Below are 16,722 nucleotides of genomic sequence, written 5' to 3'. Positions count from 1 at the left end.
CCCCCACCTGCAGCTCTCATGATTTTGTCAATAAGATTTGGAAGCAGACAGGCAGGGGCTGAATGTTCAGCGGCTGGAATGTCTGTTTTTTCCCCCCTGCATAATTTTTATTGTTTTTTAAATCATAACAAACAAACAAAAAATACAGCAATTTACACCTTGTTGTCACAGATTTCTTTCTATAAGACTTCCTTCAGCTTCCCCTCAAATCATCCATACCCTAATTTAACAAATTCACACAAATCCTGGCTTATATTGACATTATTTTCTCTTTCCTTCTTTTTCTCTTTAGACAATATTCCAACCTTTTCACAGAGCTTTTTTAAACCCAACTAGCGTTATCTGACCTTCACTTATATTTTCCAGATATTCCACGAATTTTCCCCAATCCTCAATGAACCTTTGGTCTTTTAAATATCTAATTTTCCCTGTCATTCTATCCATCTCCGCGTATTCTGATAGTTTTGCTCTCCATTCCTCAAGCGTCGGTATGTTCTGTTGTTTCCAGTTTTGAGCCAATAGGACCCTTGCGGCCGTTGTTGCATATTGAAAGAATTTACTGTCATTGTTCTTTATATCACTTCCTGCTAGGCCTAACAGAAAAGCCTCCGGCTTTTTCCCAAAGTTGTATCTTAATATACTCTTCATTTCATTATATACACTTTCCCAAAAACCTTTGATCTTTCTGCAGTCCCACCACATGTGGAAGAAGGATCCCTCTTTTTCCCTGCATTTCCAGCATTTATTGCAAGTTTTATATATTTTTGCTAATTTTGCAGGTGTTATATACCAACGGTAAAACATCTTCATAAGGTTCTCTTTTAACGTTATGCAAGCTGTAAATTTAAGATTTTTTTTCCAGAGTTTCTCCCATTCTTCATAGTATATATTATGGCCGATGTCCCTTGCCCAATGAATCATCACCGACTTCACTTCCTCATCTATCAAGTTATACTCTAATAGCATATTATACGTTTTAGAAAGAATTTTATAATCATTGTTTATTATTTCAGTCTGGAATTTAGATGCTTTATCCGCGTATCCTCTCTCTTTAATGTCTTGTCTAAACATTTCGTTTATTTGGAAATAGTGTAACCAATCATAAACTTTTTCTTTAACTTGGTCATATGGTTTCAGTTTCCATGTCCCCCCTACTTTTGTTAACAGTTGTTCATAAGTTATCCAATCACCTCTCATGTTTACTTTTTTCACGCTCATAACTTCCAATGGGGATAGCCAGTGTGGTACTTTAGGTTCTAGTAAAAATCTATTCCTCTCCCAAACTTCCATTAGAGGGTCTTTAAAGATATGTGTTGCGAAACCCTTGTGTTTCCTCTTCCCCTGCCATAAGTACGCATGCCATCCTGCTTTGTTGTCGAACCCCTCCAGATCTAATAGTTCCTTATTTTCCAATTTTATCCACGTTTTCACCCAGCAAAGGCACGATGCCTCGTAATATAATTTCAGATCTGGCAGAGCAAATCCCCCTCTTTCTTTAGCTTCTGTTTAACAATTTAAACTTAATCCTTGGTTTTTTGCCCTGCCAGACATATTTTGAGATTCCTCTTTGCCACTCTTTAAATATCTTAGTGCCCTTGATTATCGGTAAGTTCTGGAACAGAAATAACATTCTCGGGAGAACGTTCATCTTAATTAAAGCTATCCTACCCCAGAATGACAATCTCAGCTTCCCCCACCTCTCCAAGTCCTTTTTTATCTCTTTCCATACCTGCTCATAGTTATTCTTAAATAGGTCTATATTTTTCGGGGTTATCCATATTCCTAGATATTTCACCTTTTTGGCCACTTCTATTTCTGTTTGTTGTTGTAATTCCTCGATTGCCTTCGAATCTAAATTCTTCACCATTATTTTAGTCTTTCTTTTATTTAACTTGAAGCCAGCCACCTTACCAAATTGTTCCAGTTCTTCTAGTATCTCTTTTATTGAGTTCAGCGGATCTTCTGTTGTTATTACTAAATCGTCTGCGAACGCCTTAACTTTATATTCATTTTGACCAATTCTAATCCCTTTTATTTTCTTATTTTGTCTTATTGAGTTCAGAAGTACTTCCAGTACTATTATAAATAGCAACGGGGAGAGTGGGCAACCCTGTCTTGTACCCTTCGCTACCGTTATTTCTTCTGACACCACGTTGTTTATAATCAATTTGGCCTTTTGCTCCGTATAGATTGCTTTTATTCCATTGAAGAAGTTCATACCGACCTCCATATATTCTAACTGTTTTAGTAGAAAGTCCCAAACTATATTATCGAATGCTTTCTCTGCATCCACGAACATCATTATGGCTTGCTTATCATACCTGGCAGACAAGTATTCTATGGAATTTATTATATTTCTAATATTATCTTTCATTTGCCTGCCCGGCAGAAAGCCCGCCTGATCTCCATGGATATATTCTGACCATATGTTTTTAACTCTACTTGCCAGTATTCCTGCGAAGATTTTATAATCGACATTTAGCAGCGAGATCGGCCTGTAGTTCTTAACTTGCGACAGATCTGAATCTTGTTTTGGGATTAAGGTAATAAAAGCATCCTTCCATGTATCTGGTATTTCTTTTTCTTTCAAAATATTATTCATTACTTCTCTCAGTGGTGCCAATACAATATTTTCCATTTCTTTATAGTAGCTTTATAGTAGCTTGCCGTGAAGCCATCTGGGCCCGGGGCTTTTCCTCTTTTTAATTCTTTAATTGCTGATTTTATTTCTTCTGTCTCTATTGGAGTATTTAATTGCTCTTTTTTCTCTATTGGAATCTTCTGAACCTGCTTATCTTTCAAAAATCTTTCTATTTTTCTCTGGTTATATCTCTCTCTATTTTTATATAATCCTCTATAATAACCTCCCTTTGTCTTAGTTCATTCAAAGCAATTATGTCTTTCAAGTCTTCTTGCGCTTTGCTTAGTTCTAATAGCTCTACTTTGATCTTCTCTTCCTCACGTCTTACCTCCTTCAATTCTATTCTCGTCTTTTTCAACCCCTCTTCTGTTACCTGAGTTCTCCTAAATACTTCCTTTATTTGACCTTTTAATTCATTGACTGTTTCGTCCATCTTTTTATCCATTTTCCCTATCTTATTATCTACTTGTTCTAGTTTTACTTCTAAATTTTTTTCACTTTGTTTGATTTCCGCAAACATTCTTAGTATGTCTGCCTGACAGGAAACACACCCCCTAAATTTACACCGACCCCAAATAATACCACTATAACCAATATAGTCCAATAATATTTTCAGTAGGTCAGCAGCCTTCTTGCACCTCTTCTTGCCTCTATTCAGGCTATTCCAGGTATTAGCTCAGTCTTCTTTCTCCTCCCAATCCAGAAAGAAGAAAAAGAAACTTATAGTAATCATAAAAGACGCTGGTGTCAAGGTAAAGTCTGTCTGTTAAATATTAGGTGTGAGCCCTCTGGCAAAACTCTTGGTCAGCGTCCCAGCCATCAAGTTTCCACACACTCCAAAATTTCTCAAAAAAAATCAGGATACAGTCATTCCTTGGGTTACAGCGGTTACAGCCGCTTCAGGTTGCGTTTTTTCGGGTTGCGAACTGCTGAAACCTGGAAATACCGGAATGGATTACTTCCGGGTTTCAGCGGTCGCGCATGCACAGAAGTGCTAAATCGTGCTTTGCACATGTGCAGAAGCACCCAGTCACAACCCACGTGTGTGCAGACTCGGGTTGCGAACGCTGCAGGTTGCGAATGTGCTTCCCGCACGGATTACGTTCACAACCCGAGCATCCACTGTACCCTTAACAACAACAACAACAACAACAACAACAATTTTATTATTTATACCCTGCCCATCTGACTGGGCTCCCCCAGCCTCTATGGGCGGCTTCCAACGTAGATAAAAACATAGTAAAACGTTAAACATTAAAAAAAAATTCCCTAGACGGTTAAAAGCCTTCAGATGCCTTCCAAAGGTTGTCTAGCTACTTATCTCCTTGGCTCGGGGGTTGCATAACTCCACACCCTCCCAACATTTCTTGGATGAAAATAGGGACGTCTTAAGGAAAAACGGGACATTCCAGGATCCAGTCAGAAACGGGCGGCTTCTGTAAATCCAGGACTGTCACTGGAAAATAGGGACACTTGGAGGATCTGCATTGGGTGTGTGTGTTTGGGTGTGTATGCAGGAGAACATCCTGGTGAATTGTTCCCCAAATCATCAACAGGGGTCAATGGAGCCGCTTGGATTACTGTTTAATAGCTGTTCTTTAGGAGTTCTGTCTTGAACTGCACGCTTTCTCCTAGTCACCACAACCTGTTTTAACTCTTCCGTTGTTCTTCCTCCTCCTTTTTAAAAATAATTGATTTTGTTAACAACAAAAAATGTACAAACATAACCCCCCCCCCCAAAAAAAGAAAAGGAAAGAATCAAAAATTTGGGCCGTGGAGTGTCATAATCTGGGAAAACAAGTCCAGAGATGTACAGTGGTACCTCGGATTACATACACTTCAGGTTACAGACTCCACTAACCCAGAAATAGTACCTCAGGTTAAGAACTTTGCTTCAGGATGAGAACAGAAATCGTGCTCCAGCGGCGCGGCAGCAGCAGGAGGCCCCATTAGCTAAAGTGGTGCTTCAGGTTAAGAACAGTTTCAGGTTAAGAACGGACCTCCGGAACGAATTAAGTACTTAACCCAAGGTACCACTGTAGTTCAGTTCCAAAGGCTTAATAAAGTATTAACTCATACAGGGATTCTCTTTACAAATAAGAAAGATGCGTCAGAATAAATCCATTCTCCATCTGTGAGCACCATCCTTACTGAGAATAAAGTTTCTACGGGGGTCTTAAATGAGTTTGACATTTGCATATACTGGTGGAACTGAATGACCATGTGGCTCAAAGTTTGTTTAAGAAAGGAAATCCACCCACCCGCACACATGCAATATCTCTTGTATGTGATTCAACCTCTGCCTTTTCGATTCTTTTAGTGTAGGCGATACCTTTTCAAGAAGGGCAGTTTGCCAGAGCCTTGAAGACCAGCAGTCCATACTATTAGGATTAAAGGTCTGTCAAGGGTTGGTTTCTTCCAACCAGTTTCACCCATCAATCATTTTTTAATTTATTTTATTTTTTAAAAAAAGGCTCTTCTGCATTTCTGGGGCCTTAGGAGACAGGAATGCCCACGCGCCGTCCTTCCTTCTGCTATGAGCTAATTGCAAAACGCTTTCTGCCGAATATTCAATCTCTCCCCCCCCCCCTTTCAAGTTCCTCATCTGCAATTTCTGCAATTGGAAAGGTCTCGTAAACAGAAACTCCCTCGCTCTTGACGGAAGCACAGTAGCCTTCAGTAAAAGGGGGCATGGATTGCTCAGACCCACTCAGACATTGCCAAAGGTGGTGAAGTCCAGAGGTTGGTGCCACAGTGCCTTTTTTCCCTTAAAATAAATGTTGTTTTGGGGGATCTTAGGATGTGCTACCCTGGGGCTCGAGGGACGTTTGGGGCGAGTTTGTTTGCACCTTTCTGTTCAACGAAGGCTTTTCTTCCTGGTGGGTTTTAGAGCTGGCATGATCTTCGGACCGAAAATGTGTAAAAGAGGGTACGGGCAGGAAAATCTCAACAGCTGGGAAGCGTCTTTGACCCGCGTTGCTTTGGGCAAATTCCTAAGGAATATCCTGGGCTTTCTCTTCTGGCGCCTCCGTTTTGGTTCATAATATGTGGAACTTGGCAGAGTGGTAAGAGCCTTGGGTGGAGAAGGTTCGCTCGCCCGCTTCTCCAGACTCTTTGCCTGAGAGAGCCTCTGCCAGTCAGAGTAGGCATACTGAGCTAAACAGGCCAAAGGTTTGACTTGATATAATGCAGGTTCCTGTGTTGCCGGTTGAAAGAAAAGCTGGCTTTTTGCAACTGATTTTGCTACCCTGGAAATTCCTTGCCTGATTCACTCACATAGGAAATACTGGATGAAATTTGTCGCAGTGTACTTTAGACAGAACGGTTTGCTTGAGATGAAATTTGTCGCAGGGCTCTGTTTGGGCCAGGAAGTTTGCCCCCTGCACTCCCCGTGATCTCGGGTGCTTTCCTCCCACTGGGGAGCGTGACAAATATGGGACAGGCTGTCAGGCGGTGTGGAACTAGATTTTTGCAAAACTCTGCTTTGGGGTGACTCCGTTATTTGTTGTCGTCTCCCAGTGAAATTTGCTTTTTCTCTATTTTGGTTGCTTCTGCATTGTGGGCGTATTTTCACTTTCTGCTGCAGCGTGTGTGTGCTCTGGAAGCCCGTCCCCCACCGCCACCCACCCCCCGGTGCCATCTGGCGTGTCTTAGCACACGGCACAGCTCTGAATTGCGTGGGCTGTTCTGTGAACAGAAGGACAGAAGGACCATCTCCAGTCCTGTTCTCACAGGGGCCAACCAGATTCCCGTAAGCGGGATTCGAACACAGGAGCATCTCTCCCCTCCTTCATTTTCCAGCCACTGGCGTTCAGACGCATTTCACCCTCTGGCTTCCCCATAGCCATGGTGACTACTAGCTGTCCACTCAACTTTGAAAGACATCTAGGTCACTTGTTGAATCCTGACAAGACAGAAGTACTGTTTTTGGGGGGACAGGAGGCGGGCGGATGCGGGGGACTCAGGACTCCCTGGTCCTGAATGAGGTAACTGTGCCCCCGAAGGACCAGGTGCGCAGCCTGGGAGTCATTTTGGACTCACAGCTGACCATGGAGGCGCAGGTCAATTCTGTGTCCAGGGCAGGTGTCTACCAGCTCCATCTGGTACGCAGGATGAGACCCTTCCTGCCCACAGACTGTCTCGCCAGAGTGGTGCATGTTCTGGTTATCTCCTGCTTGCACTACTGCAATGTGCTCTACGTGGGGCTACCTTTGAAGGTGACCAGGAAACTTCAACTAATCCAGAATGCGGCAGCTATACTGGTGACTGGGAGCGGCCACTGAGACCACATAACACCGGTCTTGAAAGACCTACACTGGCTCCCAGTACGTTTCCAAGAACAATTCAAAGTGTTGGTGCTGACCTTGAAAGCCCTAAACGTCCTTGGCCCAGTATACCTGAAGGAGCGTCTCCACCCCCATCGTTCAACCTTTTTTTGGAAGCCAAACGGGCTCCGTTTTGAGTGTTACTCTGTCTGCTTTTGCTATTTATTTTACGTTTGTGTTTTTGCAGCTCTTTGTTTGTTTGTTTTTGTTACTGTGTGGAACCAGTTCAGCTACTGATTGATTGATTGATTGTGTGACTGCAGTGCAGCGGTACCTCTGGTTGCGAACAGGATCCATTCCAGAGGCCCGTTCGCAACATGAAAAGAGCGCAACCTGCAGCGGCGCGTCTGCGCACTCGCGGGTTGCGATTCGCTGCTTCTGCGCATGCGCGTGACATCATATTGCGCGTCTGCGCATGCGCAAACAGCGAAACCCGGAAATAACCCTTTCCCGTACTTCTGGGTAGCCGTGGGATGTACCTGAAAAAAACATAACATGAAGCAAACGTAACATGAGGTATGACTGTATATTGTCTATTGCTTTCATTTTATGGATCAATGGTCTCGTTAGAAAGTAAAATTCAAATTAAATTGCTGTTTTAAGGGTTGTTTTTAAAAGTCTGGAACAGATTAATCCATTTTGCGTTACTTTCTATGGGAAAGTGTGTCTTGGTTTTGGAATGCTTTGATTTTGGAATGGACCTCCGGAACGGATTAAGTTTGAGATCCAAGGTACCACTGTAATCTGAATCTGCTAGACTCTGCTCTCTCAGAGCAGTGCAACCCCTTTATGCTGTCCAAAATCCATCTCTTTTCCCCTTCCTTTCTCTCTTTTTCTGACTGATGATGAGCAATGTCCGCCAGCCCACTAGGGGAACAGCAGAATAAGCATCTGCTGAAATAATATTACTGGTTGGAGGAAGAGTGTGCCATAGTCTGCCACACGGTCGATGTCCCTCGTGGAGTTGCACAAAGAAGCGCCGTTCGTTTTTTATCTTCGGCGGGTGGGTTTCGCTCACGCTAATTTCACTCGTGCAAATTTGGCGAGACTGGCTTTGCGGAACACTATTGCACGCTTGGAGGAATGTGCCGGGCAATCAGCTAGGCCTTAAATCCGCAGGAGTCAATATAAGCTTTTAAAAAAATGGCAACTTAGGTCTTTTGACCCCTTTAAAACGTGCATATGCATTTCTGTATGTTTATATTGAAAGGAACTCGTGTGTTGAAATAGACCCCGGCTATTTATAGGGGTGTGGATGGCGCTGTGGGTTAAACCACAGAGCCTAGGACTTGCTGATCAGACGGTCGGCAGTTCGGATCCCCGCGATGGGGTGAGCTCCCGTTGCTCAGTCCCCGCTCCTGCCAACCTAGCAGTTCAAAAGCACGTCAAAGTGCAAGTAGATAAATAGGTACCTCTCCGACGAGAATGTAAACGGCGTTTCCGTGCGCTGCTCTGGTTCGCCAGAAGCGGCTTAGTCATGCTGGCCACACGACCCGGAAGCTGTACGCCGGCTCCCTCGGCCAATAAAGCGAGATGGGCGCCGCAACCCCAGAGTCGGCCACGACTGGACCTAATGGTCAGGGGTCCCTTTACCTTTACCTTACAGTGGTGCCCCGCAAGATGAATGCCTCGCAAGACGAAAAACCCGCTAGACGAAAAGGTTTTCCGTTTTGGAGGCACTTCGCAAAACGAATTTCCCTATGGGCTTGCTTCGCAAGACAAAATGTCTTGCGAGTTTTTCCGACTTCCCCCCCTTTCCCCCCCTTTTCTAAGCCGCTTATCCGCTAAACCGTCAATGGGCTTGCTTCGCAAGACGAAAAAACCGCTAGACGAAGAGAATCGCTAGACGAAGGATGTTTCTGCCCTTAAATAACTGCAGGGCTGGTAGGCTGACATTCCTTCAGCCGCTTCTGGAAAAGAAGCTTCACCTGTTGAGTTGATACCCGTTGAGGAGCAAGTGATGATCCCAAATATTTCTCCTTCTGGGACTTTGGCTTCCCAGAAACACGGTCAGGAAGAGTACCAGACAGGTACAGCTGCTGTGACGTTGTGCATGGGATTCCCGCGGCATGGCTTGCCGTGCCACTCGCTGCGCATATAGCAAGCCCAGAGACACAAGTGGGATGACAGGCCCTGGGTGGGATGGGGTACTTTGCGCATGCTCAGATAATGTACCCTCCTCCTCATTACTCCACAGCTTTCCGGGGCCACACCCTCTAACGTCCCAACACCACCTGGCAGATGAACGCATCAAATGCCACCAAGCATATTTTATTTCATGGAATCAGAATTGTAGCATTGGGAGGGATCCTCCAGGGTTATCTAGTTCAACCCCCTGCAAGGCAGGAACCTTTGCTGAACGTGCAAAAGATTGCATTTCTATCCGACGTTTCTTTCTTTACATTGCTCAAGGTGGCTGTTCTCCCCCGCTCCTTATTTAATCTCTGGCTCATGAGGCCCGGGTTCGAATCCCCACCTAGCCAAGAAGCTCAGTGAGTGACATTCGGCCAGCCACTCTCTGCCTGCCCTACCTCCCACGGTTGTTTTGGGAACTGAGGTGCAGTAGAGGGGCAATGAATTATATATATATATATTTAAGATATTTATTAAAGTTTTCAAAAATGATACAAAAAAGAAAACAGAAATATAAAAATACAAAAACATAAAAATAGAGAAATAAAAACAATTTAAAAACACGTACAATTTCCATTCACTTATTTTCTTTTAACTTATTTTCCCGACCTCCTCATACCTCCCTTTCTTATATTCCAATTCAGATTATTTATTCAGCAAATCCTCACCATTAATTCTTTTACTTATTTCAAAACCTTATTTTTCATATCTCTTAAGCATTACAGCTGGAAACCATTTACTTTCTTTCCAACATCATTCTAACATTCCTTAATTTTACAATATTTCTGCAAATAGTCTTTAAACTTCTTCCAGTCTTCTTCCGCCGACTCTTTTCCCTGGTCTCGGATTCTGCCCGTCATTTCTGCCAGTCCCATATAGTCGATCATCTTCATCTGCCATTCTTCCAGAGTGGGTAGATCTTGTGTCTTCCAATATTTTGCGATGAGTATTCTTGCTGCTGTTGTAGCATACATAAAAAAGTTCTGTCCTTCTTTAACACCAATTGGCCAACCATGCCCAGGAGAAAGGCCTCTGGTTTCTTCAAGAAGGTATATTTAAATACCTTTTTCATTTCATTATAAATCATTTCCCAGAAAGCCTTAATCCTTGGGCACGTCCACCAAAGGTGAAAGAATGTACCTTCAGTCTCTTTACATTTCCAACATTTGTTATCGGGCAAATGGTAAATCTTTGCAAGCTTAACTGGGGTCATGTACCACCTGGACGCAGGTGGCGCTGTGGGTTAAAGCCTCAGCGCCTAGGACTTGCTGATCGAAAGGTCGGCGGTTCGAATCCCTGCAGCGGGGTGCGCTCCCGCTGCTCGGTCCCAGCGCCTGCCAACCTAGCAGTTCGAAAGCACCTCCGGGTGCAAGTAGATAAATAGGGACCGCTTACCAGCGGGAAGGTAAACGGCGTTTCCGTGTGCGGCTCTGGCTCGCCAGATGCAGCTTTGTCACGCTGGCCACGTGACCCGGAAGTGTCTCCGGACAGCGCTGGCCCCTGGCCTCTTGAGTGAGATGGGCGCACAACCCCAGAGTCTGTCAAGACTGGCCCGTACGGGCAGGGGTACCTTTACCTTTACCTTTACCTTTACCACCTGTAAATCATTTTCATAATATTCTCTCTTAAGGCATTACATGCCGTAAATTTCAAACCGGTGGTCCATAACTGTTCCCAGTCAGCGAACATAATGTTATGTCCAACATCCTGTGCCCATTTAATCATAACAGACTTCACCGTTTCATCCTGAGTATTCCATTTCAGCAGCAAGTTATACATCCTTGACAAAATCTTAGTTTTAGGTTCTAACAATTCTGTTTCTAATTTCGATTTTTCCACTTGGAATCCAGTTTTCTTGTCCAATTTGTAAGCCTCCATTATCTGATGATAATGAAGCCAGAGGGGCAATGAATTATAATTATTACTATTTGCACGTACTAAAATGGCTACAGGTTGTTAACGGAGAAATCTGAGGGTTCCCTTGGACAAAAAACAAGGACACCAGCCAGGAATACCAGAGCAAAACAGCAGCCAGTAGGCTTGGTCTTGATTGAAGACTGTCGCGACAGGACTCCCACCTGCCACAAGGTGGAACAAGACGGAAGCCCCGAACAAAAGAAGACCCCAACTTTTATTAGCTGCTCATCCCCATGTTAAAGGTAAAGGGACCCCTGACTGTTAGGTCCAGTCGCGGACGACTCTGGGGTTGTGGCGCTCATCTCGCTTTATTGGCCGAGGGAGCCGGCATACAGCTTCCAGGTCATGTGGCCAGCATGACTAAGCCGCTTCTGGCGAACCAGAGCAGCGCACGGAAACACCGTTTACCTTCCCGCCGGAATGGTACCTATTTCTCTACTTGTACTTGAAGTGCTTTCGAACTTCTAGGTTGGCAGGTAATCCCCATGTTACACCCCCCCCCCCCAACTACATCATGGTTACATCATGAAAGGGGAGGTCTGGTGGCAGGAATCTGAGCATCCTGGACCCTGCCCCATGGTTCCCCTTGCCTTCCACCAAACACTCATCAAGTGTAAGGAAAGAGATATTTTCATTTCCCTGTTTCCCAGCCAAGTCAATCACACCCTTTTGTCTTCATCTGGGTTTGTTATTTCTGGAATGGCTACCTGTCTGGCACTCAGGTATCAGGATGCCAGGGATTATCACTCAGGCAGAGGGGCTGCTGAGTAGATGAGCTCACAGGTCTATATGAATTTCTGAAGTTTTCCCAGTGAGCCAGTACAGAGGTACATTGATCAGTGAATTCTTACATTTGGTATTCTGCAGCAGAGGCCCTTTGAATAGATAGGAAGAAACTGTGATGAAGAGTTTTGTGGGAACAAACCACAAAAGTCACAAAAGTGATTGTGCTGATTTTGGTAGTGAGCTGCATGTGCATGAAATCTGCTGGAGGGGCAACCCCCCCCCCACCTATACATAAATTCCTGCAACAAGGTGTACAGTTATTTTAGGACAGTGTGGTGTAGTGGTTAGAGTGCCAGTCTAGGATCTGGGAGACCAGGGTTCAAATCCCCTCCGCACTCAGCCATGGTGCTCACTGGGTGACCTTGAGGGGTGGGGGCTGTCACTCTCAGGATACCCTACCTCACAGGGTTGTTGTAAGGATACTCGACTAAGTGGGGGAGTACCATGGTTTGCCACCTTGAGCTCCTTAGAGATATAAATTCAGCCCAGTAAAATAAAGTAAAATAAAAGAGGCAGCCTAACGTAACCTGTACACCATCACAGTACATGAGAAAACAGTTCAAAGTTCTGGGATAGCTCAGTCAGTAGAGCATGAGAGTCATAATCTCAGGGTCTTGGGTTCAAGCGCCACATTGGGCAAAAAGATTCCTGCATTTCAGAGGATTGGACTAAATGTCCTTCGGTGTCTCTTCCAACTCTATGGAGCCCATCAGGACTTCCTCAGTTAAAATATACAGTATAATTAGCCAGCTGAAAAGCTGCACACCATGTGCTCAGGACCTTTGTAGCCCTGGGCATCTACTGATGGCACTCTTGACATGCCCTGGAGGCCTCTGCGGCTGCCCAGGGTTCTCCTGCCCTTGGTGGGGACCAAGATGCAGTCCTCCTGTATTTGGTACCAACTCCCTGAAATGTTCTCTCTGATGTTCTCTCTATATCTCTCTGCTCATTTCCTCCACACTCCCTCGCTTTAGATATTGGGAAAACCATTAACTTAACAGCGTCGGAAGAACTATGGGGAAAGAACTGGAAATTTACAGCCCATGAAGTATTGAGGGAAATCCTAATCAAGATGTTTTATAGATGGTCCTTAACACCTACCAAAATAGCTAAAATGTATAAGACAAAAACAAATCTGTGCTGGAGGTGTGCTAAAACAGAGGGGACACTTCTACATGTTTGGTGGACCTGTGAAAAAAATCAAAAGCTTCTGGAACACAGTGTATGACAAGCTTAAAAAAATGTTTAAATATAACTTTATGAAAAATACAGAAGCTTTTCTACTAGGGATGACGGACACAGGTATAGCAAGAGAAGATAAAAAAAATTCCTCTATGCCACAGGAGAGGCAAGGATCTTAACTGCCAAAAACTGGGAAAAAGGAACTGTGCCAACAAAAAAGGAATGGCAAGATAAACTGTTAGAGTATCTTGAACTGGCTAGAGTAACAGAGGCAATGAGAGATCACACTAGACAAGAGTTTCAAAAAGTATGGGGAAAATGCAGAGAACACTTCGCAAAACAGTGCCCTAAAATACATACCTGGACTTGTTTCGATTAATGTCTGCAGGAGACTTTGTGGATATTTAAGTTATAATTAGAAAATTCTTAATAATTATTCATAAAGGAAACAGTTTATAAGAAGTAAATAAGGAGGCCAGGTATAGGATAAAGGAAGTCTTTTATTTGGTTGTTTGTACAGTGGTACCTCGGGTTACAGATGCTTCAGGTTACAGACGCTTCAGGTTACAGGCTCCGCTAACACAGAAATAGTACCTCGGGTTAAGAACTTTGCTTCAGGATGAGAACAGAAATTGTGCGGTGGCGGCAGCAGGAGGCCCCATTAGCTAAAGTGGTGCTTCAGGTTAAGAACAGTTTCAGGTTAAGAACGGACCTCCAGAACGAAGTAAGTTCTTAACCTGAGGTACTACTGTATTGTTGTATGTTATGCTCACTGTATGTTATGTTCACGTTTAATGAGGGTGGTTATTGTGTTATGTTCTTCTTCTTCTTCTTCTTCTCCTCTAGAAGGGATGCTGCAAGAATTTCTAAGTCTCTTACAAAAGCCGTTAATGCCCGTTGCCTAATCCGGGGCAGGAATGCATTTTGCAAAGACTTGGCGGGGATTTGTGACTGGGGTGGGGACGCCAGTCATGGCTAAGGCAGAGGAAGAAGAGGAGGAAAATGTTGGATCTCTCTCTCTCCCCCCTCTTTCTTTCTTTCTTTCTTTCTTTCTTTCTTTCTTTCTTTCTTTCTTTCTTTCTTTCTCTGCAGCTTTTGTGGGGCCCTGTAATGCAGTTGGTCTTTGGGAGACCAGAGGGAAATGCAATCTAAAAAACACACGACACAAAAGGAAAATGGATTGTCAGGGAGAAGGAAATAAGAAGACTCAGGCACAAGCTTGTAGTCGTTAAAGGTAAAGGGACTCCTGACCATTAGGTCCAGTTGTGGCCGACTCTGGGGTTGCAGCGCTCATCTCGCTTTATTGGCCGAGGAAGCCGGTGTACAGCTTCCGGGTCATGTGGCCAGCATGACTAAGCCGCTTCTGGAGAACCAGAGCAGCGCATGGAAATGCCGTTTACCTTCCTGCTGGAGCGGTACCTATTGATCTACTTGCACTTTGACGTGCTTTCGAACTGCTAGGTGGGCAGGAGCAGGGACCGAGCAACGGGAGCTCACCCCATCGCAGGGATACGAACCGCCAACCTTCTGATCAGCAAGTCCTAGGCTCTGTGGTTTAACCCACAGCGCCACCCATGTAGTCGTTAGCATACCCTTTGGATACTTATTTAGGTCACGATGACTGCAGTCTTATCGCACGTTTACCCGGGAGTAAGTCTCGTTGAGCTGAATGGCCCCCGCTTCTGAGCGGAGATGTAAGGATTGTTTGTGCGTGTTAAGTTTGTGTTGTGAACTGCAATTGCACAAAAATCACGGGGTGCCTGGGGTTACGTTTGCTTTCCGTCGCTGCGTTAAAACACCAGTCTCAAATGACCACAAGTTCCCTTTGATAATGTAGATGCTTTCACAATCTTATCATGACCGTTTCTGAGCAATAAAAGATGCTGATTTTGCACACGTGGAGATGGGCTTGTGGCTGTGACTCACCCTGTGTGTGTTCCCCGGACTGTCCCAGGTCCTTGGGTGACGTACGAGGAGTGTGAGAAGCAGAGGAAGTCTGTGATCAACGAACGAACTGAAATTTGAAAATATGGGTGGGAGCGGATATTGATAAGAAGGATCAGAAATTGTTCCTATACGCAACAGCAGCGGCGAGGTTACTGCTGGCTCAGGTGTGGAAGCAACAACAATTGCCACCAGTAGAAGAATGGAAGTACAAGGTCATGGAATATGCGTAAATAGCCAAAATTCGACAACAGGGCAATGAAACATTTCAAAAAGAATGGGGAAAGCATCATCTGCCATGGATGCTTGAGTTGTGATTCCTGCAGTGCAGCGGGTCCAACCTTGTGCCTCCAGCTGTTTTTGGACTACAATTCCCATCATCCCTTGCCACCGGTCTTGCTAGTCAGGGATGATGGGAGTTGTAGTTCAAAAACAGCTGGAGGCACAAGGTTGGGAAACACTGGACTAGATGACCCTTGGGGTCCCTTCCAACTCTTATTGGTTCAGGTCCTCCCCTCTGGAGCAGCAGAAAACTAGCTTGCCAGCGCAGCACTCTGATGTTCAGCTGCCCGAATGCTCTTGGGCCAGTTTCAAATTTCTTCTATTATTTTACAAGGCCCTTAGCAACTTGGGTCCAGGATCTCTCAGGGACTGCCTGATCCCTTATATCCTTGCCCTCTCACTGAGGTGTCTACTGAAAACTCAAATAAATCCAACAGGCATTTTAAATGCATTCTGATTTTACAGTTTTAACTGATATCGGTTTATTTGTTGTTTAGTTGTTTAGTCGTGTCCACCTCTTCGTGACCCCCTGGACCAGAACACGCCAGGCACTCCTGTCTTCCACTGCCTCCCACAGTTTGGTCAAACTCATGCTGGTAGCTTTGAGAACACTGTCCAACCATCTCATCCTCTGTCGTCCCCTTCTCCTTGTGCCCTCCATCTTTCCCAACATCAGGGTCTTTTCCAGGGAATCTTCTCTTCTCATAAGGTGGCCAAAGTATTGGAGCCTCAGCTTCAGGATCTGTCCTTCCAGTGAGCACTCAGGGCTGATTTCCTTCAGAATGGAGAGGTCTGATCTTCTTGCATGGGACTCTCAAGAGTCCCCTCCAGCACCAGAATTCAAAAGCATCAATTCTTTGGCGATCAGCCTTCTTTATGGTCCAGCTCTCACTTCCATACATCACTACTGGGAAAACCATAGCTTTTTAAGATGCTATCGGTTTATTACTCAGCGCCTAAAAGCCACAGCTGTGATGCTACTGCAAAAATGGAGAGTGCAGTTCTTTGATTCAGTAGCAAGTTGAAGCATTTCTGGTAGATTTTTGAAGGGACCTGAGGCAATTTCAGGTCCTGCTCTTTAGGTGGAGGGCAGTATACAAATTTAATAATGTTGGACAAACTTGGTTAGATCAGGAAGCCTGATTTAATGTACTAATTACCGTATTTTTCGTCCTATAGGGCACACCGGCCCATAGGACGCACCCCGGGTTTTTTTTTTTTTTGGGGGGGGGAAATGAATTAAAAAAATTTATTTCTCCCCCTCCGCCAGTTGCGGCTGCCGCCCCAAGCATTGCGCACACCTGCCCGAAGCATGGGGAGCCCTCCCGCCGGGCGCGCAAGGCTTGCGGATAGCTTCCTGAAGCCTGGAGAGCGAGAGGGGCCGGTGCGCACCGACGCCTCTCGCTCTCCAGGCTTCAGCGAAAGCCTGCATTCGCCCCATAGGACGCACACACATTTCCCCTTCATTTTTGGAGGGGAAAAAGTGCGTCCTATGGGGTGAAAAATACGGTA

At 44.8% G+C, this 16,722-nt stretch overlaps 1 protein-coding gene across 7 annotated transcripts in view; it reads left to right on the top strand.

Annotated features, from left to right (window-relative positions):
* The window catches only part of ARAP1 (ArfGAP with RhoGAP domain, ankyrin repeat and PH domain 1), a 156,846-nt gene that overhangs the window by 13,944 nt on the left and 126,180 nt on the right, over positions 1 to 16,722 (top strand). The window contains exon 1 of one of the 7 annotated variants that reach the window (XM_079973316.1): positions 5,273 to 5,383. The exons of 5 other annotated variants lie outside the window; for them this stretch is intronic. The gene's annotated coding sequence lies outside the window, so the exon portion shown is untranslated. Of the gene's footprint in view, positions 1 to 5,272; positions 5,384 to 16,722 lie in introns of those variants that run through there. One more of the 7 variants, XM_079973314.1, reaches the window with a different exon arrangement.

Source organism: Podarcis cretensis (genome assembly GCF_951804945.1).
Source record: "Podarcis cretensis genome assembly, chromosome: 4".
NCBI classification, from domain to species: domain Eukaryota; kingdom Metazoa; phylum Chordata; class Lepidosauria; order Squamata; family Lacertidae; genus Podarcis; species Podarcis cretensis.
The sequence above is the reverse complement of the archived record's forward strand: the minus strand, read 5'-3'. Positions and strand labels throughout refer to the sequence as shown.